Consider the following 26,869-nt stretch of genomic DNA (forward strand, 5'->3'; position numbering starts at 1 on the left):
CTGGTCTCAAAAAGCTTTCTTTATACCGTCATAATTATCCTTCTGAGGGTGTCTTCTTCTTCGGCCTGGGTCGTCGATGATCTCCCGACAAAAGTACCCGGGCCACCCTCGTCGTCTTCCCGTCGTGGCTGAGCCTTGCCTGGCCGAACACCGACCACGTCCCGAAACCGAAGTGCTGCCTTAACCGAAGAGTCGTAGAAGTTCCAAAGCGAAGCGTGAAGTGAGGCCTTTCGCATCACGTTGAAGAAAATGAAAAACCGAAGTGAAGCGTCGCCTCTAACATCCTGATGGACTTTTTCAATCCACAGTTATACCTTTTTGGGACAGTCTTATCTCCCGCCAAATCATAGTCCAGTCTTTGTAATATTTTTGGCGGGCAGAAATCTCTGCAGGGGCGCTTTGTCTTTGTAACGGGAGCTGGTGATAGCTTAACTGGCCTTCCTGGGCCGATAATGTCTTTTACTTTGTCACCGTAACTCGGTTCGTATATTGATCGGTCTGGAGATTGCCCTCGATGGCTGTTAAACGGTTTTCCTTTGTACAGTAAATGGGTTTAAGTGTTCATTCAATTGTCCGCCCATTTCTTGATGGGCCTCATCCTGTTACCCAAAACTGTCCTGTACTTAGAATCTAATTAATATGTATGCTCAGTTCCATGAGTTTCAGTTTCCTGATACTGGCTTTCGCGGGCTTACTGTCCTCAATCCACAAGCCTGTCTGGCTTGCAGTAACAGAAATCAAATGGTCCCAGAAACTGATCACGAGGTCCGGCGGCCATTTTGTATGCCCTTTCTGTACAAGCTTCTTTTGGTCAATAAACTGTCTTATTAACCCTATTTTCTTGCGTGATTAATTACTGAAAATTTCGAATCTTACACACTTAGAAAATCATAACATGATTAGGCAGAGTCAACATGGTTTTATGAAAGGAAATCGTGTTTGACAAATTTATTAGAGTTTTTTGAGGATGTTACTAGCAGGGTAGATAAAGGGGAACCAGTGGATGTAGTATATTTGGATTTCCAAAAGGCATTCGATAAGGTGCTACATAAAAGGTTATTACACAAGATTAGGGCTCATGGGGTTGGGGGTAATATAATAGCATGGATAGAGGATTGGTTAACAGACAGAAAACAGAAAGTAGGGATAAACAGATCTTTTTTAGGTTGGCAGGCTGTAACAAGTGGGCGTCACAAGGATCAGTGTTGGGGCCTCAGCTATTTACAATCTATATTAATGACCTAGATGAAGGGACCGAGTGTAATGTATCCACGTTTGCTGATGATACAAAGCTAGGTGGGACAGTAAACTGTGAGGAGAACACAAAGAGTCTGCAAAGGGGTATAGATAGACTAAGTGAGTGGGCAGTAAGGGGGCAGATGGAGTATAATGTAGGGAAATGTGAGGTTATTCACTTTGGTAGGAAGAATAGAAAAACAGAATATTTTTTAAATGGTGAGAAACTTTCAAATGTTGGTGTTCAGAGATATTTGGGCGTCCTCGTGCAGGAAACACAGAAAGCTAGTATGCAGGTACAGCAGGCAATAAGGAAGGCAAATGGCATGTTGGCCTTTATTGCAAGGGGGTTGGAGTATAAGAGTAAGGAAATCTCACTACAATTGTACAGGACATTGGTGAGACCACACCTGGAGCACTGTGCACAGTTTTGGTCTCCTTATCGAAGGAAGGATATACTTTCCTTGGAGGCAGTGCAACAAAGGTTCACTAGATTGGTTCCTGGGATGAGAGGGCTGTCCTATGATGAGAGATTGTGTAGAATGGGCCAATACTCTCTGGAGTTTAGAAGAATGAAAGGTGATCTCATTGAAACATACAAGATTCTAAAGGGGATTGACAGGGTCGATGCTGAGAGGATGTTTCCCCTTGCTGGAGTGTCCAGAACTAGGGGGCATAGTCTCAGGATAAGGGGTAGGCCATTTGAGGAGGAATTTCTTCACTCAGAGGGTTGTGAATCTTTGGAATTCTCTGCCCCAGAGGGCTGTGAATGCTGAGTCTTTGCGTACATTCAAGGCTGAGATAGATAGATTTTTGGACTCTAGGGGAATGAAGGGATATGGAGATTGGGCGGGAAAGTGGAGTTGAGGTCGATGAACAGCCATGATCTTATTGAATGGGCCGTATGGTCTACTCCTGCTTTTATTTCTTATGTTCTTAAAGTATTAACTGTGCTTTTTTATTGCTGTTATGCCTCAGCAATTATCCTGTCATTGCTGACCAGGAGGGAAGGACTTGACTTGCAAACACAAGTCCTAATATACACTGTGAGTGATCGATCTTCTCCCCCAGCTTCAGAATATGGTTGTATGCATTAAGGGAGACAGTTTTAGTGCATGCTTGGATCTTTCTCCACAGACTGTTTATACACAGTCATATTGGTTCATGCTGGGAGCTTACTCCACAGACCATTCACACAAAGTCATATTGCCATATGTTGGGAACTGTAATCTGCTACTTTGTTTAACAGAGTGATAGCTCTGGGAAGTTCTATCAACTCGAACCAAAGGTTTTTCAGACAGGCACAGGCTTCTACAGGAAAATATTGTAATTTTTGAATATCCATTGTAAATGAGTAGACTTAATTATTTATTTATATGACCCTTTACCTATGTATTTCACTTTATCTCACTTTTTTCAGCCCAGGTTATGGTAGGCAAGGTGCAGCAGACTTGAGTTAGGTATGCTGAGTTTAGCAATAGTAATATGGAGGGACTGTGGGCTTTTGGACAAATTATGGAGAATGTTGTGATTTGGCAGCATTTGGGTGGTTCGGGGATATAGTTGTACTGTGGAGGGGACCTGCAGTTTGGCAACACTGGAGGGGTGGAATGTGGGGTTTGACTTAAAGGGTGATTCCTTGGGTCTGGCAATAGTGTGTTGGGAGGGGGTTTATAGTTGGGAGGGATTCCCAGGGTATGCCAGCGATACGAGTGTGCGTCTGGGAGCATTGTAGGAAGTACAGTTCTGTCAGGACTGGCAGCAGGATTCACAGAAAGTGGCGGCACAAGGGAAGATGCTCAAGTATATGGAGCACTGAGGGTGGGGGTTTCTAAGATGTGTCAGAATGGGCGACAAAGGGTATGGTAGCAATGGGTGCTGCAGTAGTATGGCTGTACTCAGGGGATGTCTTGAGATCTGTCAGAAGTGGTGTGGGCAACGTTAGGTTCTGGCAACACAGCCTCCCAGGATCTCGGAGCACTGAAGAGACAGTCCCTGGGTCTGGAAGAGGCCACTATCCACATTATTAGCAAACAAAGGGCACGCAACATCGGAAGTAGCCAAGCTGGAGGCTAAGGACAGCAGGGTGTTTGAGCATCTTCAGTTTCTTTTCTCTTTCTACTTAACTCTCTCTGCCACACACTCACACAAATACACATTCAGCACAACAACCTGCACTGCCACTCGTCTGTTAGTGCTTACCCTTGACTCTAAATGCTAATCGTTGTCCCTTTCCCCTTTTTCTAGGTCCATCAGATGGATCAGGTGTTCCAGTCACAAATTGAGCAGGAGAACCCACCAGAAGATGCACTGTCATTCGCTTTTACCCTTCCCAGTGCCAACAAATAGATAGATAGTGGGCTAGAAGGGTCTGCACTGGGGGATTCACTGAGCACAATTGACTAGGTACAGGTGGAAAGGGCAGCCCAGGAAATGGCTCACCAAAGGCTCAGCTCACATCCTAGCTCTGCTGAAGAGGACAGAGTTCTGCCTTGACTTTAGGGGCAAAACCTTTAATAGAAAGATGTTTCTATGCACTAGCAATTGCTGAATGCATTGGACTGCCTGCCAGGGAGCTTCTGCCATATGGCGGAGTGTGGGGGGTTCTACTACCAACTACATAAGAACATAAGAACATAAGAAATAGGAGCAGGAGTAGGCCATTTGGCCCTTCCAGCCTGCTCCGCCATTCAATAAGATCATGGCTGATCTTTTACCTCATCTCCACTTTCCTGCACTATCCCCATATCCCCTGATTACCTTAATATTCAAAAATCTATCGATCTCTGTCTTGAATATACTCAACGACTGAGCCTCCACAGCCCTCTGGGGTAGAAAATTCTAAAGATTCACCACCCTCTGAGTGAAGAAATTTCTCCTCATCTCAGTCCTAAATGGCCAACCCCTTATTCTGAGACTGTGACCCCTGGTTCTAGACTCCCCAGCCAGGGGAAACATCCTCCCTGCATCTACCCTGTCAAGCCCTGTAAGAATTTTGTATGTTTCAATGAGATCACCTCTCATTCTTCTAAACTTTAGAGAATATAGGCCTAGTTTATTCAATCACTCCTCATAGGACAATCTCCCCATCCCAGGAACCAGTCTGGTGAACCTTCGTTGCACTCCCTCGATGGCAATTATATCCTTCCTTAGGTAAGGAGACCAAATCTGTACACAATGCTCCAGGTTTGGTCTCACCAGGGCCCTATGTAATTGCAGTAAGGCATCTTTACTCTTATACTCAAATCCTCTTGTAATAAAGGCCAACATACCACTTGCTTTCCTAATTGCTTGCTGTACCTGCATGTTAACTTTCAGTGATTTGTGTACAAGGACACCCAGGTCCCTCTGAACACCAACATTTCCCAATCTCTCACCATTTAAAAAATACTCTGCTTTTCTATTTTTCCTACCAAAGTGGATAACTTCACATTTCTCCACATTATATTCCATTTGCCATGTTCTTGCCCACTCACTTCACTTGTCTATATCCCCTTGAAGCCTCCTTGCATCCTCCTCACAACTTACATTCTCACCCAGCTTTGTATCATGATGTGGGGCTCTGGCACATGACATTGAAACTCTGCAGTCAACAATGGAAAGTGTGGTAATTTCAATGGATTCTGCAGCTGAGCCCTCCCTGTAGGAATCTGTGACACCAGTAATAGCATTTCTCAGGGATGCTCATACTGGGGCTATGCAGGCTCTGGGCTCAACCATCACCTCCGCCTTGGACAGGCTGGGAGACTGAATGAATAGGGCCTTCAATCAGATTATAGATGTCATAAAGTCTGCTCTCCCGCAGATCATAGGAGTGCTGAGCCACAGCTGGGTAGTGGGGAAAGTCATACAATGGGAATTAAATCAGAGGATGTAAATGAGGTAGTAAAGCTTGGTGTAGTTGAGTGGGGGCAAAAAGCTTGTCAGCCCCTGGCTGCAGAGCAAACGGAGGTTCTACATGGCTTGTACCAAGATATGCGGCGGGGATATGGCTGGGATAGAAATGGCGTCCGCTGTCGCCAACATCCAAGAAAAGTTCAACTCACTGCAGGGACTAAAGGATATTTGGTTCACTTTCTGACATGGATTTAAGAATCTTTCTGATTCCATGAGGTCTGTTCTCCCACTGATTGCTGGTAACCAGAATCCTGTTCCCAGTAATAATAGTGATAAAGCTGTTATGAGTGCCTCAGAGGCTGCTATCCTTCACAGCAACCGCACAGAGGATAACTCCCATCAGTTCCTTGCACATCTTTGTAGAACCAGGCTGCCAAGGAACCCATGATGAAGAGTCATCCTGGTCCATGTTCATCTCAGGACTTGGGGGCCCTGAGGGAAGGATCACCTCAATCCCAAGAGGCTCATTATAATTTGCAGCAGCTATTTATTTGTCAGACCCCAGGCTCTCAGGTGTCATGTGGGTGAAGGGTTAGAATAGGGCAGAGAAGAGCGTCCAGGGTTGCAAGGAGCATGCATGGTGAAAAAAACAAATAATGAAGGGCGATTTATATGGAAGCAGGTTTCAGGCAGGCAGGCAGCAAGGTAAGTGTCAACAGCGCCCCCGCCGCCCCCCCCCACCCCCCCGCCGGGTGGCATTAATTTGAGGTGGCCTTGACTGTTTTAACTCCCGGGCCTAATTTATATCCCGCGGGCCAGGGCTTTTTTGGCAGGTGGGAAGAGAGGGGAGCCCAGGACTACAGAGGCTCAGATTTTCCTCTTTCGCCTGACCCCACAGCGACAAGTTTAAAACTTATCTCTGAGGCCCTCCACTTCTTCAGCGATGGGCTTTACTGAGTGAGGTGGCTGTGCTGGACGCCCCACTACATCAGCGGTTAAAATTCAGAGGTGATGTTAACTGTGCACCTGCTGCATTCCCACTGGTGCTGATGCTATGGCTCAGGGTTATGATGTGATGGCTCGCGATGAGGAGCGATGATTTTACTTCGACCTTTGAGAAGTTGGTGAGAGGAAGCAGGTCTTTGATGGACTGAGACTTCCCAATAATAGTGCTCTATTCATCTATGAATGTCGGTAAATGAATCTCTCAGCTGTCCGGCAGCCGTTGCCGCTGCACCTGCTTCCTGTTCTTCATGGGGTGACTCTTCACCATCAACAGTGTCAGCACCGGGATCTCTGGCATCCTCTGGAACATCTACCATCAGTCCTTTCCAATTCCAAAATTGTGATGCAGACAACATGTTACCACAATTTGAGAAATGGTGCTAGGCACATACTTGCAAGACGCCAACGGGCCAACACCAGACCCTCCATATAAAACTCCTCCAGCCATACAACCCTTCGAGATATCTGAGCTCCTCTAATTCTGACCTCTTGTGCATCCCCGATTTTAATCGCTTCACCACTGAGGGCCATGTCTTCAGCTGCTAAGGATCTAAGCTCTGGAATTCCCTCCCTAAATCTCTTTGTTTCTCTACCTCTCTTTCCTCCTTTAAGATGCTTCTTAAAATCTACTTCTTTGACCAAGCATTTGCTCATCTGCCCTAATATCTCCTTATATGGCTTGGTGTCAAATTTTGTTTTATAACTTTCCTGTGATGTGCCTTGTGACGTTTTACTACATTAAAGGCACTATATAAATACAAGTTGTTGTTATTGCTTTGAGCATCCCAATGCATGGCTAAATTCTCAACAGGGATAGCAGGAGCCCCTGTCACTCGGCAGCCATCCTGTCCTTCGCCCCTGCTGTTAAAATAGAGTTGAATCACTGGAGTGAATCATGACAGCTCCCAGCATGTCATGAATTCATGTGCAAGTAGCTGTTCCCCTAATTACAAATGAGCGACATATTTTGGGAATGGAAGTCTTTACGGTTTATATAATTATCCAAATGGTGATCGGAGGGGGTAGCGGAGGTGATCGGAGGGGGAATCACATGGCACATGGATTCAGTCAATAGCCCCAACAACTCTGGAGAATTGTAAGATCTGCAAAATTAATATTGTACTATAAGGGTCCTTTGGCAGAAGAAGCCTTGATTTTAAAAGACTGTTTTAAAAGAAGCCCAGAAAAAGGGGCATATAAAATGGCCGCCAGACCCCGTGACCGACTTATTGGGACACTTTAAAATGGTTCCTGCAGTCCCCAGACAGCCTTTGTGGATTCAACCCACAGTAAGTTCTGGAAGCCATTTCTGAGAAAACGAAACCAGACACTAACACATACATAAAGATTGGATGCAGATCCAGTCAGATCGGCCTGTAGATAAAGGCCATCTAAATGTTTACCCAGACAAAGGGAAACAGTTTCATATTCATAAGGGGAGCATCAAAGACCCATTAAAGACATTAAGAAGACATTCGAAACAATGCAGGTCATTCCAGACCAGAGATGGCCATCACCGGCCATCCCGAGAGCAGTTTAAATATAATAACTACTCCGCTGTGCTGCAAGCCCGCCAAAAGTTAAACAAAGACTAACCTTGATTTGGCGGGAGATAAAGGCCTCATCTGAGAAGTATAATTGAAGACACCTGGGGTAGCGATCGGTAGCCATCGTAGCCATCAGAGCCATCACAGAGCAACGAAAGAGATCAGCGATTAACCGTTGAAGAAGACGAAGCAGCCATCAAGAAGGCAATTCGAGCCTGCGTCCCACCCCGGGGTAACCATCGGGAGATCGTCGACCAACCCCGGGCCGTTGACGAGACAAGAGGGCAGCAGCCCTACAGAAGAACACTATCTGAAAATGGTAACTGGCTAGAAGAGACCTCTTGAAAGTGGTCAAACAGTTGACCGTCCCTCATATCGACGTCCAGACCCGCTGAGATCCAGCCTGTCCGTGACCTTCACCTCGAGGAAGAGAAGGCGTGTCGCAGCTTGCAGCCCGCAGCGCTGACCACGAGGAGACAGGACGCCTGAAAGGATCAAAACGCAGACCTGTTTCAAAACCTTACAATTCCTAGCCGGATTGGTGAGCATGTTTCTGGCCCTTCATAATCGGATCTAGATAGGTTTAAGGGGGTGGGCATTTTGGGCATAATTAACATGAGTTGTTGTCCCTCGATGTTCTGTGTGTTTCCCCATTTCATGATGACTTTTGTAAAGTATAATATGCCTGTATCTATTTTAGCTAGTACTGTATTGTTATGATTTGTTTTTCCCTCCCATGTACCCTCTTATTTGCTTGCATTTGATTTGTTTTTCCTATGCAATAAAATTTCATTTCGTTTCATTAAACTTGGTCTATAAGAATATTCTCTGCATTGTAGTTCCTGCATCTAAGTCCAATGTCTAGAACCTAAGGGGTGAGTGGGTCAAACCACTCAAGGTTTTACTGTGCAAAAGAGAGAGAGGCCTCTGGCGAGAGAAACCTCTGCGACCTCGGAGAGAAAACCCCTTACAGAAAATGGCGACCGCGGCAGGACACTGGCAGCAGGATTGCAATGTATTAGACCCAAGTTTGAATGGTCGAAATGCAATGGATGAGAGGATAGTGGATTATGTTTTTGGTAAGGTAAATCTCACTAAGCAGTGGATTTCCGATCTCTTATTGGATGGGCGTCCGGTAGATGCAGCAATCAGGTGGACAGAGAGCAAAGAGCATAAGAAGTCAGTGGAAAAGGCAGTGTGGCTGATGTGCTACAAGAAACAGGTCCAGATTTTGGACAGAGTTGTTGCAGCACAGGCAGCCAAGATCACTACCCAGGCAGCAGAAATAGAGGAAAAGGCCATGTGTGGGGAAAAACTCATCACAGCGCTTCAGGCGCTGAATCAGGAATGCCAAGTCGTAGCCAGCCAACATCAGGCTAGAATAGAGTATCTGGAATGCCAGGTTACTGAGGCAAAGATCCATGAAGCGAGGATACGGGAGAAAAATGCCCACCTCGCACAACAGCTAAGAGCGCAGGAGGAGAGAGTAGTGGAAGTCAAGGCAGCTTACAAGCTATCCCTTGAGCACGGGTTTGAGAGCGCAGACCATGGTCCCTGCCAAAAGACCATAGAGGACCTGAGAACGGCCTTGGTTAAGGCAAAAGGCATGGTATGCCTCGTAAGCCCAAAAGCAAGTCAGATTGACTTTTTGCAGGAATCCAAACACCCGATTCCTTGCGAAGTAGTTGTGGCACCAGCCACTGAACCCTCAGTGCCGTTGAGCTATAGTGAGGCTTGGCCCGAAAAGGGGGTGGTGGAAGAAAGGGTAGCCGAGGTGGTACAGGAGGAGGAACAAACCCTGGTAGTGAAGCCGGAGCCGGCACCAATGTGTCCGACTCGGCACCAGAGGCTCGGTCCCAACACCGCAGATGGCATGGATGGACCCCACGTGAACCAGCTCGTGGTGCCCTACGCTGCCCAACAACTAAGATCCATGGTGAGCCACCTCCCAAGACTCACAGTAAAGGGAGATCCCTCAGTCCATTTCAGGGAGATAGAGGAGACAGCCGCCATCAATGATTGCGATGATCTTGAACAGGCAAAGATGCTGCTCTTCTCCCTGGATAGCACAATCCTTCAGTGCCTCTCAGACGAGAGTAAGAGGGGGCGAAAAGGGTATGCGGATCTCAGGGATGAGGTCTTGGAAGTTATGGGAGTGGACGACGGTAATCCATTCCAACGGGTGGAAGGGACTGTGCAGCTAGCTGGAGAACCCCCGCGGGTTTTCGCAGAAAGGCTGTGGCCAGTGTATCGATGCAGTTGCCCGGGCATGCCTGAGCGGGTTGCAATGAGCGCCGAACAGCGGGTTCATTGGCTCCGTTGCTTGGTTGCCAACAGCTTGCCACAGATACAGGCCCTAGCCAAGTCTTGGTTTGACCCCCAAGGTCCCGGTGTCATGGAGGAAACGGTGCTCCGCCAGCTCACCATTGCATACAAGAATTGTAGAAGTCAGGAGGTACCTCCCTCTAAGGGAAAGGTGCATGAGGCAAAACCCGCAGCCCCAAGTAAGAAGGAGTGGCGTCAGGAGGGGAATCGCCCTGCCCAAGCCAAGCTCAATTGCTACGGGTGTGGGAAGGATGGACATTGGCGCAAGGACTGTAAATATCCGTGGAAGGATAATAAGGGAAAATCTCCCGCAGCCCAAGCCCAAGCCCAGACCACCGCCCCAGCACCAGCCCAAACACAAGCTGCAGCTCCTGTCCCAGCAAAGGAAGCCGGCGCAGCTATGGATCCCGCTGCGATAGAGTCAATTATAGAGACAATGCGGTCTCTTATGATCTCGCAGGGGAAGATAGCCGTCACCACTGGTCTTGTCGTTCCCGAAACCCCGACCGCTGTGCCCAAATGACTAGAGCCGGCACAGCCCGTCTACCTGTGCGCGCTGCGATATGATGTATGGAGGCGACCCCTCGTGGAGATGGAGGTGGAGGAGGTAAAAGGGACCTATTTGTTGGATACGGGGGCATCGTGCACCGTGATCCACGCAGATAACCCCACCGTCTCGCCTCTGTCCACCGGGGTTCCATACCTTCTGTCGGGCTTCACGGGCGAAGAAAAGGTTGGTGCACATTCCATTCCCCTCTCCATTCATTTAGGACCACTCCGCACCACGTGGAAGTGCACACTAATGAAGTGGGAGGTGGGGGGTGGAACGGGGGTCCTTGGGTCTGATTTCTTGGTAGCACACAGGATCCTCGTGAACCTGAGAAATCACTGTCTCTGGAGAGCGGGTACGAGTGTGAAAGGGATAGAGGATGCCAAGGTCAACCCAACAAAAGCACGGGTCGGCCGGTGGGAAGTAAAATTCTTGGGTCTGACCCTCCGCGCTGGCGAGAGAGACATAGACCAGGATAGACAGGAATTGGTGCAAGATCCACCGGTCCCCGCCAGTCGCGCAGTGAAGGTAACCCGACGCAATAAATGGTTTCGCATAAAGCGGTGCAAACTGTTTAAGCCGGGTACAAAAGAATCAACAACTGAGGCCAGGTCTGAGGGTAAAAATCCTCAGCCTGATGCGTGAAACAAGTCACAGACCACACAGGCTGGAACCGCAGCCTGCTTGGAGGGAGAAGCTGTCCCGCCCACCTGGGAGGCTTCCCCAATGGCCTGGGACTCGGACGAGGAGGAGCCCGAAAACCAAGGCCCTCCTCCTGATCCGGACGCCATCGAGAGGGAGCCCGAACAGCTAGGCCCCGCCCTTGACACGATTCTGGAGGAGGTGGAGTCGGAGGACAGAGATCCCGCCCTCGACGCAAGCTTAGGGGAGGTAGAAATTGGGGGCGGAGATCATCCACCTGTAGGGACAGGTGAGGAGGAGTCATCTGCCACAGACCCAAATCCCAAAGGGCCGGAGCTTGTGGGAAGGGAGCCAAAGCCGGCAGCTGTGGAGGTGCCACGGGCTGTGAGGGCTAAAGTCCCAACCGAAGGTCCACTCGCTAAGGGAGCCACGCCCAAAGTACTTCTTCACAGGTCGGCTCGAATGCCTCAGCCGGTAAAACCTTGGCCCGATTCCCCCGTTTTCAGTAAACGCCGACTTGGGAAATCCCTGGCGAAATGCAATCCCCAATTGACAGCAAAAGGCTGCGGGGGACCCAAGCTACAGGTCAGTGCAGCCCCACCACAAGGAGCGGTGAGCTGCAGTCCAATCAGGGATTAGGCAAGCCGCCCGGGGACGGACGGCGCTGTACATAAGTTAAGTTTAAGTTTAATTAAGTTTAAGGTGTGTAAATATTAAAGTGATTAGTGTTATAAGTAATTTTGGAATCTGCCCAGCATGTGTGTTGTTTGGGATCGAGATCGAAAGACCCGATCATGCCTTCACCTCGGCCAGAATCTCTCGGGAGCCTGGCTGTATCGTTTAATTTTGTTACAGAAACCAAAGAGATGATGAGAGGAATTCTCGTCGCGTTCGCGGTGATCGGGTGTAGCGGGGCCTATCGGGGCCGCACCAAGGACTCCATGATTTACGAGTGCTCTGGTGACACAGCCCCCATCGCGACCGATGGGTCGGGCGCGCGGGGAGTTGAGGAGACAGCCACCTATTTCCACGAGGGGAGGTGGCCAGGATGGCTGGGGTCGAACTCTACGGAATACTCCAGCCAGTCTGGGTTTGCGTACCGAGAGACTTCCCTAATGTGTCCCCGAGTGAGGGTCATCGCACCCAGAGTCAGCGTCACCGTCGGGAAAAGGATTTGCTTGCAATGCACAGGACATGTTCCTTTGGACCGATGGTGGTGGTTGCGCAAGTTGAGCAAAACCATGAAGAACTCCACGGTCGAGTGGGAAAGGCTAGGTAACAATACCCATCGGACTATTACGGGGACTCATGGGGGGTTGAGTGTCTGTTGGGACAAATGGTGGGAACCAGATGAGGGGATTTACATCTGTATGTGGGGTTCGGAACGCGCCTGCCCCACAGGTATCTCCATCTTTTTCCAAAGGCAGTGGCAGGATGCTGGGAAAGGAATGAGGTGGGACGTCAGCACACAGGCGTGCGGAGTCCCATACTCTCAGATCCCAGTAAACGCCACTGAGCTCATCACCTGCCCCGCAAGCCCCTGCCCACGATTCCGGTAGCCAAAGCCTGCAAGGAAGGGTGCCCCACCATTACCAAGGGACCCGGGAACGGATTGGTATTAGCGCCCACAGGTCAGGTGCTGTACCAAGGGGTGCACTACGTGGTGGCCTTGGTGATTTTAAACCTCACCGAGGTGCGATTGCCAGAGTGGTGCCCCAAGGAAATGGAGCAATTGTACCAGGTCCTGTTAACAAACATGTTCAGACAGTTTTATGAATTCGACTTTGCTGATGTAGACAGAGCCGGATTATACACCACACCACATGAGGTCTTGGACAGGGTGGGGAGACAAAGAAGGGGTACGGTAAATGATATTTTTACAGCTTTTAACACAGGGACTTCCGTCATCAACACTCTGGATGACGTGGAGCTGCAGACCCAGATTAATGGTATAAAAACACTGTTACGAAAGATACTGACGGATGAGAATAAGGTAGTGGGTTCTGAGTTACATGAGGACCAGGCCATGACACTACACTTAAAATAAATCATTGCTGAGCTGGAGAAACATGCGAAAACGGTAAATGCTTTCATCAGGGTGGAACGGAATGCGTCCGATCAGGCTGCGCAGAATGAAGCATGCGTGCTGTACGGGCGTGGTTACTGGGCGAGAGCCGCAGTAATCTGGAGGATTTAAAACAAGGTTTAGTCCCCTCCTGGATCAGCAACAAGCACCTCGCAGCCCTCCACCCTTTTGAGAATGCATTGAGTCCGTGCCAGCTCAGATTAGCTTCAGAGGCCTACCCAGTCCCAGTGGACTGTGGACGGTCTAATCACACCATTATGGGTATAGTGGTAAGAATGCCGGTGATGGGAAAGACAGCTAGACCCGCCCCGGTATACAGGGTGGAGAACATTGGAGTCATTCAGGGGGGTGCACACATTCGCTACACAGCGGTCCCACCTTACGTCATTCGATGAGAGCATGCAATGATGGGTACCAACCTCTTGGGTTGCCGGAGCCGGGGACCACACATCATCCTGTGTCCCCAGCACTTGAATGCCTATTCGAAACCACAGTGCGGGTTCAGAACTGCTGGCGCGAAGCCTATAAATTGCACCATGGAGGCAATGGCACAAGGCCATGTGCCCCCGCAGGTGGCATATATAGGAGGTGGGACATACTGTGTCACCACTGCAGCACCCCACTACCAACATCGACAGCACGGCTGGTGTCCGGTGAGTGACAGCAGTTTCTGCTTCAAGCCGAAGGCAGAAGTTCAAGTGGCCCAAGAGCGAATTGTCCCCATTCCTGAACCTTCCACTGTTCACATCACTGTTAAAGAGAATTTCACCGATCTGTAGCGATTCGTTGCACATTTGGATATATCATTCCCCCTCTCCCTGAACACCTCACCAAGATATTAAAAGCCGTTGTCGTTTCACAAAAACATTTCTACACACTGGAGCAGAAGACTTTAGAGATAGGGGCAAACATATTAGATATAGTAACCCCACCGTGGTGGGATCTGTTCACAAATATAGAAGTCCCTTCTTGGATTAGGCCCCCCTCCACACCTGGAAGTGAATGTGTCAGATTTTAAATCCAATGTATTGCCATCTATAGATGCTTAATGTATACTGTAGGTTTTCTGAAACGGGAAATGCATGTTTCGTGGGGTGATAGATAGGTAAATACAGGGGATGGTTTAATTGTGGAGAGTCAGAAAATTTTGCTCACCCAGAATTATGATACTTCAAGCAAGTTATAGTATCATCAGGGGGGACGGTAAGATCCGCAAAATTAATATTGTACTATAAGGGTCCTTTGGCAGAAGAGGCCTTGATTTTAAAAGACTGTTTTAAAAGAAGCCCAGAAAAAGGGGCATATAAAATGGCCGCCAGACCCCGTGACCGACTTATTGGGACACTTTAAAATGGTTCCTGCAGTCCCCAGACAGCCTTTGTGGATTCAACCCAAAGTAAGTTCTGGAAGCCGTTTCTGAGAAAACGAAACCAAACACTAACACATACATAAAGATTGGATGCAGATCCAGTCAGATCGGCCTGTAGATAAAGGCCACCTAAATGTTTACCCAGACAAAGGGAAACAGTTTCATATTCATAAGGGGAGCATCAAAGACCCATTAAAGACATTAAGAAGACATTCAAAACAACGCAGGTCATTCCAGACCAGAGATGGCCATCACCGGCCATCCCGAGAGCAGTTTAAATATATTAACTATCCCGCTGTGCTACAAGCCCGCCAAAAGTTAAACAAAGACTAACCTTGATTTGGCGGGAGATAAAGGCCTCATCTGAGAAGTATAATTGGAGACACCCGGGGTAGCGATCGGTAGCCATCGTAGCCATCAGAGCCATCACAGAGCAACGAAAGAGATCAGCGATTAACCGTTGAAGAAGACGAAGCAGCCATCAAGAAGGCAATTCGAGCCTGCGTCCCACCCCGGGGCAACCATCGGGAGATCGTCGACAAACCCCGGGCCGTTGGCGAGACAAGAGGGCAGCAGCCCTACAGAAGAACACTATCTGAAAATGGTAACTGGCTAGAAGAGACCTCTTGAAAGTGGTCAAACAGTTGACCGTCCCTCATATCGACGTCCAGACCCGCTGAGATCCAGCCTGTCCGTGACCTTCACCTCGAGGAAGAGAAGGCGTGTCGCAGCTCACAGCCCGCAGTGCTGACCACGAGGAGACAGGACGCCTGAAAGGATCAAAACGCAGACCTGTTTCAAAACCTTACAATTCCTAGCCGGATTGGTGAGCATGTTTCTGGCCCTTCATAATCGGATCTAGATAGGTTTAAGGGGGTGGGCATTTTGGGCATAATTAACATGAGTTGTTGTCCCTTGATGTTCCGTGTGTTTCCCCATTTCATGATGACTTTTGTAAAGTATAATATGCCTGTATCTATTTTAGCTAGTACTGTATTGTTATGATTTGTTTTTCTCTCCCATGTACCCTCTTATTTGCTTGCATTTGATTTGTTTTTCCTTATGCAATAAAATTTCATTTCGTTTCATTAAACTTGGTCTATAAGAGTATTCTCTGCATTGTAGTTCCTGTATCTAAGTCCAGTGTCTAGAACCTAAGGGGTGAGTGGGTCAAACCACTCAAGGTTTTACTGTGCAAAAGAGAGCGAGGCCTCTGGCGAGAGAAACCTCTGCGACCTCGGAGAGAAAACCCCTTACAGAACCTAGGAATTCTGAAAAATGTGATGGCCTTCTCAATCATCTGTGTGGGAGTACTGTCAATTTGTATAAATTGAGTTGCCCTGGCTGAGAGGCCATTGGTAACTTGCTTTATAGAGGAATGCACAACAAATTGTCTGATCTGACAAGTGTCCCCAATGTCTCACTGGAATGAGCCTATGGCATAAAAGTTGAGAGCTGCGGTCACTTTCTGTGACAGTGAGTGCCATCTGTGCTGTGGACCTTGGATTTAGATCTGACTGTAGCAATCAACAGAGCTCCTCCAAAGCTTCATCGCAGAAATGCAGCGTCCTGAGATAGAGCTTATGGGAAGGGTCTCAGAAAGTGCACCTGGGTATATACTTTCTGCTGGATGAGTAATGCTGGGATGGTCTGGCTCTCAGATAACACTCACTGATTAATCTATCTTCCCTTACAGCCAGCTGTGCACCTCTTCCTCCATCATATAGATCATGTAAAATGAGAGTCCTATTGGAAAGCCCACTGTGTAGTCCTGAGATCCTAACTCAGTAATTGTGTTGAAGTAGCAGGCTTTCTAAGGGTATTGCAGAATTGTTGAGAGAGGCTTCCTGAGTGTGACAATTAGCACCTTTTTTCCAATATCTGCCGTGAGTCCCAAGCTGCCGCCAAAGGTCTCTATAAGTAATCTCATTTGAGCAGTGTCCCTTTAACAAAGTACTTCTGCCTTGACGAAAGGGGATGGCAGAAATCATTGAAAATAGGACAGCTGATGTCATTTGCATGTGGTTGCCAGGTGCTAAGGATTTCAAACTTTTGAAAAATTTGCCGTTTGCGCTCCAAGGAGGAAGTGGAGCGCAAACGGCAGTAGGCAGGGCAGAGACTTCAGCAGCGCTGCACAATGGGCCGTGCACACGGGGCCCTGCACAATGGGCTGTGCACACGGGGCCCTGCACAATGGGCCGTGCACACGGGGCCCTGCACAATGGGCTGTGCACACGGGGCCCTGCACAATGGGCTGTGCACACGGGGTCCTGCACAATGGGCTGTGCACACGGGGCCCTGCACAATGGGCTGTGCACACGAGGCTGTGCACAATGGGCTGTGCACACTGGGCCCTGCACAATGGGCTGTGCACACGGGGCCCTGCACAATGGGCTGTGCACACGGGGCCCTGCACAATGGGCTGTGCACACGGGGCCCTGCACAATGGGCTGTGCACACGAGGCTGTGCACAATGGGCTGTACACACTGGGCCCTGCACACGGGGCCGTGCACACTGGGCCCTGCACAATGGGCCGTGCACACTGGGCCCTGCACACTGGGCCCTGCACAATTGGCAGTGCACACGGGGCCCTGCACACGGGGCCCTGCACACTGGGCCGTGTACACGGGGCCCTGCAACTGAACCATGCACACTGGGCCCTGCACACGGGGCTGTGCACAATGGGCCGTGCACACTGGGCCCTGCACACGGGGCCATGCACACTGGGCCCTGCACAATGGGCCGTGCACACTGGGCCCTGCACAATGGGCCGTGCACACTGGGCCCTGCACACTGGGCCCTGCACAATTGGTTGTGCACACGGGGCCCTGCACATGGGGCCCTGCGCACTGGGCCGTGTACACGGGCCCCTGCACATGGGGCCCTGCACACTGTACCCTGCACAATGGGCTGTGCAGGCTGGGCCCTGCACACGGTGCTGTGCGCACTGGGCTCTGCACAATGGGCCGTGCACACTGGGCCCTGCACACTGGGCCCTGCACACTGGGCCCTGCACAATTGGCTGTGCACACGGGGCCCTGCACACGGGGCCCTGCGCACTGGGCCGTGTACACGGGGCCCTGCACACGGGGCCCTGCACACTGGGCCCTGCACACGGGGCCCTGCACACTGGGCCCTGCACACTGGGACCTGCACACGGGGCCATGCACACTGGGCCCTGCACAATGGGCCATGCACACTGGGCCCTGCACACTGGGCCCTGCACAATTGGCTGTGCACACGGGGTCCTGCACATGGGGCCCTGCGCACTGGGCCGTGTACACGGGGCCCTGCACACTGGGCCCTGCACACTGGACCCTGCACAATGGGCCGTGCACACTGGGCCCTGCACACGGGGCCGTGCACACTGGGCTCTGCACAATGGGCCGTGCACACTGGGCCCTGTACACTGGGCCCTGCACACTGGGCCCTGCACAATTGGCTGTGCACACGGGGCCCTGCACACGGGGCCCTGCACACTGGGCCATGTACACGGGGCCCTGCACATGGGGCCCTGCACACTGGGCCCTGCACACGGGGCCCTGCATACTGGGCCCTACACAATGGGCCATGCACACTGGGCCCTGCACACTGGGCCCTGCACACTGGGCCCTGCACAATTGGCTGTGCACACGGGGCCCTGCAGACGGGGCCCTGCGCACTGGGCCGTGTACACGGGGCCCTGCACACGGGGCCCTGCACACTGGACCCTGCACACTGGGCCCTGCACACGGGGCCCTGCACAATGGGCCGTGCACATGGGGCCCTGCACACGGGGCCCTGCACACGGGGCCCTGCACACTGGGCCCTGCACACGGGGCCGTGCACAATGGGCCCTGCACACGGGGCCCTGCACACTGGGCCCTGCACACGGGGCCGTGCACACTGGGCCCTGCACAATTAGCCCTGCACACGGGGCCGTGCACACTGGGCCCTGCACACTGGGCCCTGTATACCGGGCCATGCACAATGGGCCCTGCACACGGGGCCGAGCACAATGGGCGCTGCACACGGGGCCCTGCACACGGGGCCCTGCACACGGGGCCCTGCACACGGGGCACTGCAGACTGGGCCCTGCACACTGGGCCCTGCACACGGGGCCCTGCACACTGGGCCCTGCACAATTGGCAGTGCACACGGGGCCCTGCACACGGGGCCCTGCACACTGGGCCGTGTACATGGGGCCCTGCAACTGGACCCTGCACACTGGGCCCTGCACACGGGGCTGTGCACAATGGGCCGTGCACACTGGGCCCTGCACACGGGGCCATGCACACTGGGCCCTGCACAATGGGCCGTGCACACTGGGCCCTGCACACTGGGCCCTGCACAATTGGTTGTGCACACGGGGCCCTGCACACTGGGCCCTGCACACGGGGCCCTGCACACTGGGCCCTGCACAATTGGCAGTGCACACGGGGCCCTGCACTCGGGGCCCTGCACACTGGGCCGTGTACATGGGGCCCTGCAACTGGACCCTGCACACTGGGCCCTGCACACGGGGCTGTGCACAATGGGCCGTGCACATTGGGCCCTGCACACGGGGCCATGCACACTGGGCCCTGCACAATGGGCCGTGCACACTGGGCCCTGCACACTGGGCACTGCACAATTGGTTGTGCACACGGGGCCCTGCACACGGGTCCTGCGCACTGGGCCGTGTACACGGGCCCCTGCACACGGGGCCCTGCACACTGTTCCCTGCACAATGGGCCGTGCAGACTGGGCCCTGCACACGGTGCCGTGCACACTGTGCTCTGCACAATGGGCCGTGCACATGGGGCCCTGCACACGGGGCCCTGCACACTGGGCCATGTACACGGGGCCCTGCACACGGGGCCCTGCACACTGGGCCCTGCACAGGGGGCCCTGCATACTGGGCCCTGCACAATGGGCCATGCACACTGGGCCCTGCACACTGGGCCCTGCAAAATTGGCTGTGCACACGGGGCCCTGCGCACTGGGCCGTGTACACGGGGCCCTGCACACGGGGCTCTGCACACTGGACCCTGCACACTGGGCCCTGCACACGGGGCCATGCACAATGGGCCCTGCACACGGGGCCGTGCACAATGGGCCCTGCACACGGGGCCCTGCACACGGGGCCGTGCACAATGGGCCCTGCACATGGGGCCCTGAACACTGGGCCCTGCACAATGGGCCCTGCACACGGGGCCCTGCACATGGGGCCCTGCACACTGGGCCCTGCACAATGGGCCCTGCACACAGGGCCCTGCACACGGGGCCCTGCACACGGTGCCCTGCACAATGGGCCCTGCACACGGGGCCCTGCACACGGGGCCCTGCACAATGGGCCGTGCACACGGGGCCCTGCACACGGGGCCGTGCACAATGGGCCGTGCACATGGGGCCCTGCACACGGGGCCCTGCACACGGGGCTGTGCACAATGGGCCCTGCACACGGAGCCCTGCACACTGGGCCCTGCACAATGGGCTCTGCACACGGGGCCCTGCACACGGGGCCCTGCACATGAGGCCCTGCACACTGGGCCCTGCACAATGGGCCCTGCACACGGGGCCCTGCACACGGGGCCATGCACAATGGGCCGTGCACATGGGGCCGTGCACAATGGGCCGTGCACACGGGGCCCTGCACATGGGGCTGTGCACACGAGGGCCTGCACACGGGGCCCTGCACACTGGGCCCTGCACACGATGCCCTGCACACGGGGCCCTGCACACTGGGCCCTGCACACTGGGCCCTGCACACTGGGCCGTGCACATGGGGTCCTGCACACTGGGCCGTGCACAAGGTGCCCTGCACACTGGGCCCTGCACACGGGGCCCTGCACACAGGGCCCTGCACACGGGGCCCTGCACACTGGGCCCTGCACACTGGGCCCTGCACACTGGGCCGTGCACACGGGGTCCTGCACACGAGGCCCTGCACACCGGGCCCTGCACACAGGGCCCTGCACACGGGGCCCTGCACACGGGGCCCTGCACTATGGGCCGTGCACACGGGGTCCTGCACACGAGGCCCTGCACACCGGGCCCTGCACACAGGGCCCTGCACACGGGGCCCTGCACACGGGGCCCTGCACTATGGGCCGTGCACACGGGGCCCTGCACACGGGGCCCTGCACACGGGGCTTTGCACACGGGGCCCTGCACACGGGGCCCTGCACACGGGGCCCTGCACAATGGGCCCTGCACAATGGGCCCTGCACACGGGGCCCTGCACACGGGGCCCTGCACACGGGGCCCTGCACACTGGGCCCTGCACACGGGGCTTTGCACACGGGGCCCTGCACACGGGGCCCTGCACACGGGGCCCTGCACAATGGGCCCTGCACAATGGGCCCTGCACACGGGGCCCTGCACACGGGGCCCTGCACAATGGGCCGTGCACACGGGGCCCTGCAAACGGGGCCGTGCACAATGGGCCGTGCACACGGGGCCCTGCACACGGGGCCGTGCACAATGGGCCCTGCACACGGGGCCCTGCACACTGGGCCCTGCACAATGGGCCCTGCACACGGGGCCCTGCACATGGGGCCGTGCACAATGGGCCCTGCACACGGGGCCCTGCACACTGGGCCCTGCACAATGGGCACTGCACACGGGGCCCTGCACACGGGGCCCTGCACACGGGGCCCTGCACAATGGGCCCTGCACAATGGGCCCTGCACACGGGGCCCTGCACAATGGGCCGTGCACACAGGGCCCTGCACACGGGGCCGTGCACAATGGGCCGTGCACACGGGGCCCTGCACACGGGGCCCTGCACACGGGGCCGTGCACAATGGGCCCTGCACACGGGGCCCTGCACACTGGGCCCTGCACAATGGGCCCTGCACATGGGGCCCTGCACACGGGGCCGTGCACAATGGGCCCTGCACCCGGAGCCCTGCACACTGGGCCCTGCACAATGGGCCCTGCACACGGGGCCCTGCACACGGGGCCCTGCACATGGGGCCCTGTACACTGGGCCCTGCACAATGGGCCCTGCACAATGGGCCCTGCACACGGGGCCCTGCACACGGTGCCATGCACAATGGGCCGTGCACATGGGGCCGTGCACAATGGGCCGTGCACACGGGGCCCTGAACATGGGGCTGTGCACACGAGGCCCTGCACACGGGGCCCTGCACACTGGGCCGTGCACACGGTGCCCTGCACACTGGGCCCTGCACACGGGGCCCTGCGCACAGGGCCCTGCACACGGGGCCCTGCACACGGGGCCCTGCACACTGGGCCCTGCACACTGGGACCTGCACACAGGGCCCTGCACATGGGCCCTGCACACTGGGCCCTGCACAATGGGCCGTGCACACGGGGCCCTGCACACGGGGCCCTGCACACGGGCCCTGCACATGGGGCCCTGCACACGGGGCCCTGCACACGGGGCCCTGCACACGGGGCCTTGCACACGGGGCCCTGCACACGCGGCCCTGCACACGGGGCCCTGCACAATGGGCCCTGCACACGGGGCCGTGCACAATGGGCCCTGCACACGGGGCCCTGCACACTGGGCCCTGCACATTGGGCCCTGCACATAGGGCCCTGCACACGGGGCCGTGCACAGTGGGCCCTGCACCCGGAGCCCTGCACACTGGGCCCTGCACAATGGGCCCTGCACACGGGGCCCTGCACACGGGGCCCTGCACACTGGGCCCTGCACAATGGGCCCTGCACACGGGGCCCTGCACACGGAGCCCTGCACACTGGGCCCTGCACAATGAGCCCTGCACACGGGGCCCTGCACACGGGGCCGTGCACAATGGGCCATGCACATGGGGCCGTGCACAATGGGCCGTGCACATGGGGCCCTGCACATGGGGCTGTGCACACGAGGCCCTGCACACGGGGCCCTGCACACTGGGCCCTGCACACGGTGCCCTGCACACGGGGCCCTGCACACTGGGCCGTGCACATGGGGTCCTGCACATTGGGCCGTGCACACGGTGCCCTGCACACTGGGCCCTGCACACGGGGCCCTGCGCACAGGGCCCTGCACACGGGGCCCTGCACACGGGGCCCTGCACACTGGGCCCTGCACACTGGGCCCTGCACACTGGGCCGTGCACAAGGGGTCCTGCACACGGGGCCCTGCACACTGGGCCCTGCACACAGGGCCCTGCACACGGGCCCTGCACACTGGGCCCTGCACAATGGGCCGTGCACACGGGGCCCTGCACACGGGGCCCTGCACACGGGCCGTGCACAATGGGCCCTGCACACGGGGCCCTGCACAGTGGGCCCTGCACAATGGGCCCTGCACACGGGGCCCTGCACACGGAGCCCTGCACACTGGGCCCTGCACAATGGGCCCTGCACATGGGGCCCTGCACACGGGGCCGTGCACAATGGGCCGTGCACACGGGGCCCTGCTCACGGGGCCGTGCACAATGGGCCGTGCACATGGGGCCGTGCACATGGGGCCGTGCACAGTGGGCCGTGCACAAGGGGCCCTGCACATGGGGCTGTGCACACGAGGCCCTGCACACGGGGCACTGCACACTGGGCCCTGCACACGGTGCCCTGCACACGGGGCCCTGCACACTGGGCCCTGCACACTGGGCCCTGCACACTGGGCCGTGCACACGGGGTCCTGCACACTGGGCCGTGCACACGGTGCCCTGCACACTGGGCCCTGCACACGGGGCCCTGCACACGGGGCCCTGCACACTGGGCCCTGCACATGGGGCCCTGCATGCTGGGCCCTGCACACTGGGCCCTGCACACTGGGCCGTGCACACGGGGTCCTGCACACTGGGCTGTGCACGCGGTGCCCTGCACACTGGGCCGTGCACACGGGGCCGTGCAAACAGTGCCCTGCACACGGGGCCCTGCACACGGGGCCCTGCACACTGGGCCCTGCACACTGGGCCGTGCACACGGGGTCCTGCACACTGGGCCCTGCACACGGAGCCCTGCACACTGGGCCTGGCACACGGGGCCCTGCACACGGGGCCCTGCACACGGGGCCCTGCACATGGGGCCCTGCACACTGGGCCCTGCACACGGGGCCCTGCACACGGGGCCCTGCACACGGGGCACTGCACACTGGGCCGTGCAGCGCTACCGCATTCAAAAGCTCCTTCCCTCCCTTAAAGGGAAGGACCTTCGCTGCCGGCTCTGCAATTTAAATAAGTACCTACCTGGACCACCAAGGCAGCTGGGATCCCACCCACCATATTGGTAAAGGCCTAAAAATTCAGCTTGCAGTGAACAGGTGCTGAAACAGGCGCTTGGACTTTTGCATATGCAAATAAGGGGTCTAATGCCTGTTTGCAACATCCACTGCAAGATTGGTTAACGCTGAGGCAGCTGGAGCCAGTAGCCCCCCTCCGATCACCACCGTTACCCACTCACCCCCTCCGATCACCACCGTTACCCCCTCACCCCCTCCGTTCACCACCGTTACCCCCTCTGATCATCACCGCTACCCCCTCTGATCACCACCGTTACCCCCTCTGATCACCACCGTTACCCCCCTCTGATCACCACCGTTACCCCCTTTGATCACCACCGTTACCCCCTCTGATCACCACCATTACCCCCCTCTGATCACCACTGCTACCCCCTCTGATCACCACCCTTACCCCCTCTGATCACCACCGTTACCCCCTCTGATCAACACCGCTACCCCCCTCTGATCACCACTGCTACCCCCCTCCGATCACCACCATTACCCCCTCACCCCCTCCGATCACCACCACTAACCCCCTCCGTTCACCACCGCTACCCCCCTCCGATCACCACCGTTACCCCCTCACCCCCTCCGATCACCACCGCTAACCCCCTCCATTCACCACCGCTACCCCACTCCGTTCACCACCGCTACCCCCTCCGTTCACCACCGCTACCCCCTCTGATCACCACCGTTACCCCCTCCGATCACCACCACTACCCCCTCCGTTCACCACCGCTACCCCCTCCGATCACCACCGCTACCCCCTCCGTTCACCACTGTTACCCCCACCGATCACCGCCGCTACCCCCTCCGTTCACCACCGCTACCCCCTCCGATCACCACCGCTACCCCCTCCGATCACCACCGCTACCCCCTCCAATCACCACCGCTAGCCCCCTCCGTTCACCACTGCTATCCCCTCCATTCACCACCGCTACCCCCCTGATCTCCACCGCTACCCCCTCCAATCACCACCGCTAGCCCCCTCCGTTCACCACCGCTAGCCCCCTCCGATCACCACCGCTACCCCCTCACCCCCTCTGATCACCACCGCTACCCCCTCACCCCCTCCGATCACCACCGCTACCTCCTCACCCCCTCTGATCACCACCGCTACCTCCTCCGATCACCACCTTTACCCCCTTCCATTCACCATCGCTACCACCCTCCGTTCACCACCGCTACCACCCTCCGTTCACCACTGCAACCCCCTCCATTCACCACTGCTACCCCCTCTGATCCCCACTGCTATCACCCTCCATTCACCACCGCTACCACCCTCCGATCACCACCGCTACCCCCCTCCGATCACCACCGCTAACCCCTCCGTTCACCACCGCTACCCCCTCTGATCACCATCGCTACCACCCTCCGTTCACCACAGCTACCCCCCTCCAATCACCACCGCTAGCCCCCTCCGATCACCACCGCTGTAGGGGTTGCAAAATTTCCCCTATTTCCCTGAAGATTGAAAATATTGGTCCACATCGTGGACGGAGAATTGGGTAATGTGACTGGTCTACAGTGTTTTAAAATGTGCCGAGAACCGCAAAAAACTGCTCTGAGATGGACAGAACATGGACAACACCGGAGTCATAGAGCTCTGTGGAAAATATTCACACACCTTAAGACAGTGCTTTTAGTAATAAAATTGTTCCCTGGAGTTTGGGCAATCACAAAAGGTTTTAAAATGGCCAGAGAAAGCATGGCAAAAGGACAAAGAAGCAGCTCGAGTTTCTGTGTGAAAAAAAGTGGGAGGATGCAGTGGCTGTGAGTCAGACCTGCCAATCAAAGGGAGGTTCCCTTCAGAAGCACTTGAAGTTGTTTATTGACTTAAGCAATTGCCCACTTGAGAGTTGACCGCAGGACAATCGATTTGAAACTGCTTCTGTTTACACAGCCATTCAAGGCACTCACAGTCAATGAGACATTGAAACCATGGAACCGGATCTTGAATGGGAACCGTTTAAGCATTGAATGTGTTTAAATCACCCATCATTCTGGACAATAGAGCAGTTGAATTTCACTTTTGTTTTAGCCCAGGTGGGCTCCGGATGTGGGCGGGAACATTTCGGCCCCACAGTGCAAACACACTAACCCAGTCCAACCACTTTGAGTTAGCCAAGCACAGCTTTTCTCTTGTGAATTGGAACTTTTTGGGCGCGAATTTTCCAGACAGGCAAACAGCAGGGGGCTCATCAGGTATATAAGATAGCTCCTGAGAAGCTATCGCTCTCTCTTTACTTCCTGGGACCACAGGTGAGCCTCTCTCTCTCTCTCTCTCTCTCTCTCTCTCTCACTTTGCTGGACCACATGTGAGCAGAGTTTCTGACTCCTCAGCAAAGCAACCTAGTAAGGAGTTGGGGGATGGTAATTAAGGGGATATTGCTAAGATTGTTTAATCAACATTGTAGCCACTTACCCCTCGTTTTTACCATCTGCATTCCCCCATTTAAGCAATTTTACTGTAATTACTGTGTTCGTGTGGTATAGTTTGATATTTGATTATAGTTTCTTTTAGTTCATAAAACTTGATTTTTTCTCTCATCCAAACCACGTGTCCGTTTTTAATATCATTAATTATAAGTCCTGCAGTCAGAACTGGAAGGTGGGGTAGTGATTCGAAACCGCTGTTTGAAAATTGGTTTATTGGAAATTGGTTTACAGTGTAGCAGCAAGGCTGCAGACCAGGTGAATTACCTTAAACCAGTTAAAAGAAGCCCCCCCTACACCGCTAGCCCCCTCCGTTCACCACCGCTAGTCCATCCGTTCACCACCATTTCCCCCCTCACCCCCTACGATCACCACCGCTACCCTCTCACCCCCTCCGTCCACCATCGCTACCCCCTCCGATCACCACCGCTAGCCCCCTCTGTTCACCACCGCTACCCCCTCCGATCACCATCGCTGCACCCTCCAATCACCACTGCTACCCCCTCTGATCACCACCGCTAGCCCCCTCCGTTCACCACCGCTACCCCCTCCGATCGCCACCGCTACCCCCTCTGATCACCACCACTAGCCCCCTCTGATCACCACCGCTACCCCCTCCATTCACCACTGCTAACCCCTCCGATCACCACCGCTACCCCCTCCGTTCACCACCTCTGC

This window comes from Somniosus microcephalus, chromosome 1 (genome assembly GCF_052327205.1).
Source record: "Somniosus microcephalus isolate GS21.2 chromosome 1, FLI_Smic_1.0, whole genome shotgun sequence".
Classification (NCBI taxonomy): domain Eukaryota; kingdom Metazoa; phylum Chordata; class Chondrichthyes; order Squaliformes; family Somniosidae; genus Somniosus; species Somniosus microcephalus.